This window comes from Cynocephalus volans, chromosome 6 (genome assembly GCF_027409185.1).
Source record: "Cynocephalus volans isolate mCynVol1 chromosome 6, mCynVol1.pri, whole genome shotgun sequence".
NCBI lineage: Eukaryota > Metazoa > Chordata > Mammalia > Dermoptera > Cynocephalidae > Cynocephalus > Cynocephalus volans.
The window spans coordinates 32279279-32289033 of NC_084465.1; the positions used below are offsets into that span (position 1 = coordinate 32279279).

The 9755-nt window shown below is 33.5% G+C and overlaps 1 non-coding gene across 1 annotated transcript; it reads left to right on the top strand.

Moving 5' to 3' along the window:
* Window positions 1-6309: 6309 nt before the first annotated feature.
* On the top strand, window positions 6310-6383 carry TRNAF-GAA (transfer RNA phenylalanine (anticodon GAA)). Its single transcript has one exon. It is a non-coding gene; the product is annotated as a tRNA-Phe (tRNA).
* Window positions 6384-9755: the final 3372 nt, after the last annotated feature.

The following is a 9755-nucleotide window of genomic DNA, read 5'->3' on the forward strand; positions in this document are numbered from 1 at the left end:
GGGTTGTGAATAAATTTATCGTTTGAACCTTATTTTAAATTTATTGTTAGAACCTTATTTTTAGAACTGTTCATCTATCCTTTTATTCCTTGAACATTTTAAAATTAATTAATATGTGCTTGGTATTTTTTTCAAAAAGAACACTAGACTAAGGTCATGATTTCTAAAATTTCTTTGACAGAAACTCTCCTAGCAACACTGGGAATAAGATGAAGAAAAGTGAACGGGATGGAGAATAACCATACTTTGAATAAGCATATCCAAAGAAAATCTTAATAATGGGTTGATGTCAATTTGATTCTGTATTGTTGAATAAGTTCAACTTGCTTATAAATATTTATTAACATTTTTGGTCAATTTCTATGAGCATCAAATTTTGGGGTTTTCAAAACCCGAGAAGAAAAAAATTGTTGCAGAAAGAATTAAAATTGACTTACAGTAATGAATAAAATATAACAAAATGGCATGAATTAAAATGGATCTGAATACAAAAGTGTAGCTAGAATAAAAATGCATAGCACTGTGATGTGTTCACTTACCTTAAGTGAACCAAAAATTGTGTCATAAGTTTTCTAACAGCTGTTAAGAAAAGGGAAACCAGGCCAGTTATAGAAGTATTTGACATAAAACATAGTGCTTGTTCTAGAAGAGTGACAGTTCTTAGTATCAAAATGAGAATGAATAATATCCTTCAAAATAACATAAAACACAATTGCTAACTTTTTTTTAATCAAAATGCAAAATCATGTCATATGCTGAAATAATGGGGGAAACTCAATAATGGAATTTATCAAGGATATGAAAAAGCTTTACATTTAAGTTCAAATTATCAGTCACTTAGGTATATGAAGTGAAGATCTAGCTTAATAGCAAATAACATGAAAAAGACAGAGAATTCAGTTATTAAATTGAATAGACGTTAGTTATGCAATTGCTATTTTCACAACATTGAGTGCAACATTATGGAATATTAATAAAAGAATAGTTTCCATATCAAAATAGATACTAGGACTTGTTGATATCCGTCTCTTTTTACCCTGTAAATATATGCAAAAGTAACAAGAAAAATGACAAAAAATGAAACAATGCAAAACAAACTCAGAAAACCAGAAGTAATAAAATCAGCAGACTGCAAAAACTGCAAGGACTGCAGGAAGTATAGAATAGGGAGAAAACCTGGCATCAGCAAATCTTAGACATACCAGCAATTATATACTTTCTGAAGGTGAAGAACTCAGAGTGAGGTCTATAGCAAGAGTAACTTCCTTTAATTGCAGCAATCTGAGTAGAAACTACAGAGAGGAAGGTGGTGATACTCTCACCTTGAATCTGGCCTGGTTCAGAGTGGAGGTGGAACTACGCCAAGAATCACATACAAATCATAGCTGTGAGAAGCGGTCTCTTTATCTCTCGGACACAGATGGTCCAGGAACATACAACTTATTTTAAAATGAGTAATAAACATGAAATTCTTATTGCATAGATATAAAAATACTATGAAAGATAAGGAGAAAACCAGTAAAACTTCCCAACAGATTCATTACAGTTGCCTGGAAAATGTTGCCATTGAGCAGATGAATATTATAATCATGTATTTTACCATTAATTAAAACAAAAACAGCACAACTTTATCTATCGAGGAAGTCTAAAAAGTATAAATGCGAGAACTCAGTGAAGAAATGAAAATAGAAGATAAAATTAAAGACTTAAACTCAGAAAAGGAAAAAACTCACAGAGGTGAAGATTAAATTTGAAGGTTTAAAGGGAGGACACAGTAAGAAACACTTAGGTTAAAAATGAGAAAAGCAAACAAAAGGAAATGGAAATAAATAATACATTAAAAATAGGACAGTAAAGCATATTCCTGTATACATTTATGCACCACATAACAATGTTTCAGTCAATGACAAATCATGTATAGGAGAGTGGTCCCATAAGATTATAATGGAGCTCAAAAATTCCTATTGCTTAATGATGTTGTAGCTGTCCTAATGTCATATTGCAATTACTTTATTTTTCAATAAGTTAAGTGTAGCCTAAATGTGTTTATAAAGTCTACAGTCGTGTACAGTAATGTCCTAAGCCTTCACATTCATTCAGCACTCACTCACTGACCCGCCCAGAGCAACTTCCAGTCCTGCATGCTCCATTCATGCTAAGTGGTATAGATGTACCATTTTTTATTTTTTATACTATATTTTTTACTGTACTTTTTCTATGTTTAGATACACAAATACTTCTCATTGTGATACAACTGACTACAGTATTAAGTACAGTAACATTTTGTACAAGTTTATAGCCTATGAGCGTTAGGCTATACTATATAGGCATGTGGTAGCTATGCTATCTAGGTTTGTGTAAGTACACTTTATGATGTTCACACAATGACAAAATCACCCAATGATGCATTTCTGAAAATAATCCCTGTCATTAAGAAATGCATGGCTATATCCTATATTTATGATAGATAAATATTTATGTCTGTATCTACAAATAAAACAGTTAAGTAAGGTTCAACAAATGCATAGTTGGAGACCCTAAGGAAGGAAGCTAAAAAAATAGGAGCGAGCAATAATTGAAACATGTAAACCAAGAAAATTTTCCTTAAATAAAATATTTAAATTCAGATACTCACAGGATTCACTGTGTGTGCCAGGGACAAATGACCTAAAAAATCAATATGGAGATAAAACCTAGTAATGTCAGTGAATTCTAACTATTTAAAAAAGAAAAGTTTGTATTGCCAGGTTAAGAAAAAAATCAAATGACTTATAAGGGGAAAAAGCAATCCGACATACTATTTCTCCAAAGCAACACCTACAAGACACTCAAGGAAAGAAAATATAAGCAAATAATTTTCTATCTAGCCAAGCTATCCTTGAAGGATAGCGGTTATAAATAAACATAAAAGCTTTGAATTTGTAAAACTCAGGCCTGTTTCTTACCTAGAAATAGGAAAGTTTCCATGAGACCTTTTAGGAAACCGCTAGAGAATTATTTCAGTCAAACAGTAAAGACTGGGATAACTCTGACAAATGGATCAGCAGAGAACACTGAAAATATTTTACTAGAATTAATAATAATAGAAATGTAGGAATTAGTGTTACCAAGCAGAATGTTGATGTTATATGCCCTGACAATATAGAAATGATACACCTAAGAGGAAAGCAAGAGGAGGTGAGTGCTATTGTTTGCCTCATCTGGAGTAGCTGGGAGTAAAAAGAGATACATTAAATATGAAATATCGAAAAATGGAAGTATAATCATATTTAATATATGAAGGCAAACACTAAGAAAGGAATTTTATACTAAAATCAGTGGAGGAGGATATGAAAAGGAGTGGAAAGGAAGAAAAAACATGATAGTTTTATCATTCTTTTCCTGGCAGGGAGCTTATCGCTACTGTCTAGAAAAATTAAAAACCAAGAGTTACGTAATATTATAAATATAAAGTTAACCACAAAATAAAAAAATGCTAGCCTTCCTAAGTACTGAAGAACTACATAAAAATAAAAACAGACTGCATAGGAAAAATATTTTTAAAAACTATAAAAAACAGAGCAAATATATCTGTCATATCATTAAATGTAAATGAGCCTAACTCATTGATTAAAGAAAAAGCTTGATTTAACACACTCATGGTGAATTCTTACCTCTCTCCCCATATTTCTCTTCCTTGTGTGTCTTAAATAGAACCCAAGGGAACTGGCAGTTAACAGTGGGATGTAAATCCAATAAAGTCTTCAAGACTGAAATAGAAAAAAATAAAATAAAAAGAGTTTTGTGGACAAAAATAAGTCTGGAACTATTTAAACACATGAACTGCTTGTTACTGAATAAGAACTGAATTCATTCTTCAAGAAAAAAATTTACTTTATATAAAATCTTTTGAAAAAAGTATAGTGGGTTGAGGAATTCACTGCATAGCTGTAAGACTGCTGGAGAGAGACTGGAAATAAAATTGGTAGGTAGAATAAGGTTCAAAGTTGGAGAGCCTCAAACATGGATATGTGGACATGATGCTATTGGCAGTAGGAAACTTCTGGAGGGTACTGAGTAATGGAGTGCTGGAATGTAAGCAATGTTGTTTTTTGGTTTTTTTTTTTAAAGAAACACTTATTTGTACATATTTGTGGGGTACAGTGTGTTGTTTCAATCCATGCATGTAGTGCACAATGATTCACTTAGGATAGACAGCATGAACAGTGGTTCTTCAAGTGTGGCTCACAAACCAACATCATCATCATCACCTGGGAACTTGTTAGAAATTCAGATTCAGACTCTACTCCAGACTTACTGAATCAGAAATTTGGGGCTTGGAGACAGGCTGGGGCAGGTGTTTGTTGGGGTTCAGCAATCTGTGTTTTAACAGGCCCTTGGATGATTTTGATGCACACTAAGGTTGAAGAACCACTGTGTGTTCACTGTGTGAACAATTGTCATGGGTGAAGAAGATGGTCAGAAGGCTGTTATCCAGTACAGGTATGAAGCTTTGAGAACCTGGAATAGAAGTGGGGTAGAAGTGTTGAGACAGTGAGTCACACAAAGGAAGACAGAAGCTAGAGATCAATTTTCTGTAAAAGAAGGAGAAATGTTAAAAAGATTCTAATAGACACAAAGGCAAAGAATATGAACAAGCATTTCCAAAAAAGAGGATATTTAATTGGTTAACAATCATGTGGAAATAGATTAACCTTACTTTTAAGAGAAGCAATGCAAATTCAATGAGTAACGTCTATTTTTTTTTGTCTGTTATATTACCAAATATTTATTTTAAAAGTGATTAAATGAAATTTAGTCAAAATAATTTTGTAGGTTTGTAAATTTTGCCCACCGCTTTGACCCAAACACAAAGCAACAGTAGGTTTTTTTTTTTTTTAATTAACAAGACATAGCCATGTTAAAAATAATATAAACATTTCTGTAGGGCAGAAACAAAAAGGAAACATACACTTAGGTGATGATTGAAGTTGCAGACCTGCTTGTCTTTCAAGACTGTAGGAATTGACTTTCTGGGTAATGGAAACCAAAAACAACCGTGAAAGGATACAGAGGCCAGGCTGACCACATGAAATTTGAGACTGGGGCCAGACTTCCTGCCTTGAAAAGGAAGCTAAGAAAAATTGTGACCTTTGCTGGCCACAGCTCTTATAAACCAAATGTCTGGGATGACTGGGAGAGGGAGGGATATTGGGGAGTGGCGGAGCAGAGACAGTCCTTCTCCCCAGATCAGCACATGGGCCAAGCTGGCTCTTTGTCTGTGGACTAGAACTGTGACATCTGCAGTATCGCAAAGAAACAGAGGCCCAGAGCCAAAAAGTACCACTTAGTTTTAGACTTGGAACTTCAGACAAAATCCCTGGACAGAGAAGGGGAGAGAGAGGAAATTTCACTTAAGATGAACCTTCGAACTAAAATTCCAAACACTAAGACTATGAAGAAAAAACAAATCCAGGTGGAAGAGAAGGGTACAACAACAACAACAATAATAATGAAATTATATTAGAAAATAAAATTAACTCTTGCCTGTAGAAAAAACCCTACTTTCACATAAAAATGATGGAATTAAAATTGTAGACAATAATGTAAAGGAACAAGGAAGGTGTGATCTGAGCATGATGAATCCATGCCTTTTTTTCAGTAGGAAGCTAAACTTTTACAGATTACATTTAGATGCTGTTAAAAACACACAGTTAAAATGTTTGTTAAGGGCCGGCCCGTGGCTCACTCAGGAGAGTGCGGTGTTGAGAACACCAAGGCCCTGGGTTCGGATCCCATATAGGGATGGCTGGTTAGCTCGCTGGCTGAGTGTGGTGCTGACAACACCAAGTCAAGGGTTAAGATCCCCTTACCGGTCATCTTAAAAATAAATAAATAAATAAATAAATAAATAAAAAATAAAAATAAAATGTTTGTTAAAATATGATAGGTTACCACTGAAAAATAAAAGGTAAATAGCTTTCAAAACAGAAAATAGGAAAAAAAATTTAATCAGCACAAAATAAGGAAATAAAAAGCAAAGAGAAGCATAAGTTAAAAAAAGGTAAGAAATATAAATAACTCAGTAATTATAATAAATCTATTGTAAAAAATGTATTAACACACTTATCAAAAATAATTGTATGCTGCTTAAAGTAGACACATTTAAAATAACATTTTGCAGAAATTTTTTAAAGAAGGGATAGAATATACCAAGTAAATGTTAAAAATAATATTAATATCAGAAATATCACAAATTAAAAGAATAAGGAAAGGGAAGAAAACTCATAAAGATATAGGGAACAACCACCAAGAAGCTATACCAGGGCTGGTTGGTTAGCTCAATTGGTTAGAGCGTGGTGCTGAAAACACCAAGGTCTAGGGTTCAATCCCTGTACTGACCAGCTGCCAAAAAAAAAAAAAAAAGAAAAGAAAAAGAAGAAGGTATATTAATCTTATACTTGTGTGCACCTGAAAACAGCATGTAATATATAAAGCAAAACCTGACAGAATTGTAAGGAGAAATAGCATCCAGAATACATAAAGAACTCCCACAATTACTGTGAAAAAAGACAACCAACCCAATAGAAAAATAAATAAAGGATATAAAAAGGAGCAATTCATAGAAGAGAAATCTCAATGGTCATTAAACTTATAAATAAATGCTCAACCTTTTTAGAAATCAGGGACATGAAAATTAAAACAAGAAGAAGATACATTTCACAGCTATTAGTTTAAAACTCTACTAACACCAGTATTAGAAGGATGAGGACCTCTCAGATACTGCTGATGGGTGTGAAAACTAGAACAACCACTTGGAAAACTATTTGGCACTGTCTATAAAATGTGGAGATTTGTTTACTTCACAACTCAGCAATTCCATTTTTGGGTATTAACACTAAAATAGCTTTTGTACATAAGCACAAGGAAACATGTGGCATAATTTGCAATTGAAAATAATTGGAAACAGTGAAATTTACCTATTAAAGAGAAATAAATGTATAACATAATAACATAATATGCAGAAATTAAAAACAATAAATCAATATCTAAGTGTCAGTATGAATGGTCTTATAAACAAAATGTTAATAGAAAAGGGGATGTTGCCGAATACGTATAGCAAATAATTACTTACCTTTTAACAAATATAAAAAAATAGTTCTATGCAGAAAAAGTATAAAAATACTATGTATACATACAAAAAATATAGATAGATAGGTAGATACAGACTGAGTATATATCAAAGACTCACAGTTGTTACCTTCAAGAGGGAAAAGTAAACTGTGGTACTTCAACTTTATTCATAATAATTTGGGTTTTTTTTAACTTAAAGCATATATGAAACATGCTAACATTAATTCTGGGTGTTTATCATGTACTTTTTTATGTGATAAGAACACGTAACATGAGATGTATCTTCTTACCAAATTTTTTAAGTGCACAATACCGTGTAAACTATAGGCACTGTGTTGTACAGCAGATCTGTAGAACTTATTCACCTCACGTAACTGAAACTTTGTGCCTACTGACCATCACTTCTCCATTTCTCCCTCCCTGCAGCCCCTGACAGCCACCATTCTGCTCTCTGCTTCTATGAGTTAGATTCGTTTAGCTATCTCATGGAAGTGGAGTTAGGTAGTATTTGTCTTTCTGTAACTGGCTTATTTTATTTAGCATAATGTTCTCTAGGTTGGTCCATGTTGTCACATATGGCAGGATTTCCTTTTTTCTTTTAAATCGAGTAATATTCCATTTTCTTTATTCATTTATCTGTCGATGAACATTCAGGTTATTTCCATATTTTGGCTATTGTGAGTAAAGCTATAATTGAACATGGGAGAGCAGACATCTCTTTGAGATCCTGATTTCAGTTCTTTTGGATACATACCCAGAAGTGGGATGGGTGGATCCTAAAATTCATATGGAATCACACACGATTCCAAATAGTCAAAGCAATCTTGAGAGAGAAGAACAAAGCTGGGGGAATCCTACTTGCTTCCTTGTTTCAAAATATATTACGAGGCCACAGAATTAAAACAGTTTAGTAATTGCCTAAAAACTGACACATAGTCCAATGGAACAGAATAGTGAGCCCAGAAATAAATCCACATATATACGGAAAACCGATCTTTGACAAGGGTGCCAAGAATATACAATGGGGGAAGGATAATCTCTTCAATAAATGGTGTTGGGGAAACCAGATATTCACATACAAAAGAATAAAATTGGTCCCTTATCATATCCAAAATCACACAAAAATCAACTCAAAATGAATTAAGGCCTTAAACGAAGGACCTGAAACTGCAAAACTACTAGAAAGAAACATAGGGGAAAATCTTCATAACATTGGTCTTGGCAATGATTTCTTTGATATGACATTGAAAACACAGACAACAAAAACAAAAATAGACAAGTAGGACTATGTCATATATTAATTTGCACTTTTCTTTTTAACAATTCTTTAAAATTAAAAAATAGTGGTGGCAGAGGCTTGGTGAAACAGCATCTCTTGCATGTTGCTGGTTGTATTGTAAATTAATACCACTACTTAAAAAGCAGTTTGCAAAGGTATATCAAGGGCCTTAATTGTTCACATTTTTTGATATAGTATTTCTCTTTTGGTGAATTGAACCCACATTTTGGCTTAGATTTACTTTATTCTCTCTATACATGAAAAGAGAAATTGGATGGAAAAAATCATTATATTTTTTTCTTAAAAATTTTTTTTTATTATCCTAGCGATGTATTGCTATGATTTTTAATACTTTTATCAGGTAGATAAAAATCCAAATGTTTTGAAGTAAATTTTACATACTAGCATTTTTGTATTTTTCCTTAACTCAAAGATTGACTTCAGAGCTCCTTATACTTTCTGTCTTAAGCAATAATTCAGTGCAATTAAAAAGCCCAGTGAGACCAAAATTTAAAACAACTTAATACCAAAAAAGCAGTCAAACTGTTGAGGTATTCTGTGTACAGGTTTGATAAAGTGCTTCCAATTTCATCTGACCTCCACTAACCACAGCATGCACTCACCTGCTGTACTGTTGGAGGCTCTCAAATATTTTTGTTTTAATGTTAAATTGAAAATAATTTTTATTTATTACTTAAAAATGTAAGTGGAAACAAATATTACAACTTTCATTGAACTGAATGACTTGGAACACAGACTTGAACAGCCAGGGGTTCTTGAACCACCATCAGGAAACAATGACCTCGTCCACTCATTGTGTGCTTTACAGATAGAAATATTGGCCGAGATCCAGAGATGTTAAAGCACTCACTCGCCCAAGCCATAAGCCTGGTAAGTTGTAGAGCTATATTTCTGCTGAGGGTTCTTCTCCGTTTCAATGACTTTGAAGAGAAAGCAAACTTCCCATATGGAAGTTTGGAAGTTACCTGGCATATGGGCAGGTAAACTTGTTAGAAGAAGGTTATGTGAATTTCAGTGGGAATGGGAAATGGGTGGAGCTCAGGAAGCAAAGACATATAAACCTACCTGACTCTTCCAAATTAAGAACAGGGAGGGAGAAATTGCCTGCTATCTCTTTTGCATTGTGTTCCTTGCAGAACTAACAAATGATTTCTCAAAGGACTCTTTAGAGCCATTTTGCTCAGGTCCATAATTTGTCAAGGTGAGTCAGTTCAAGCCTACAGGTAGAGGTGAGCAGGCATACCTGGTGGAGTATACGAGGACATTGAAAGCCAGCTTCTTTCTACATAAGGGTTTCCTTGCTCATGCCTAGAGGATCCCAGAAATAAAGAGCCATTTAAGG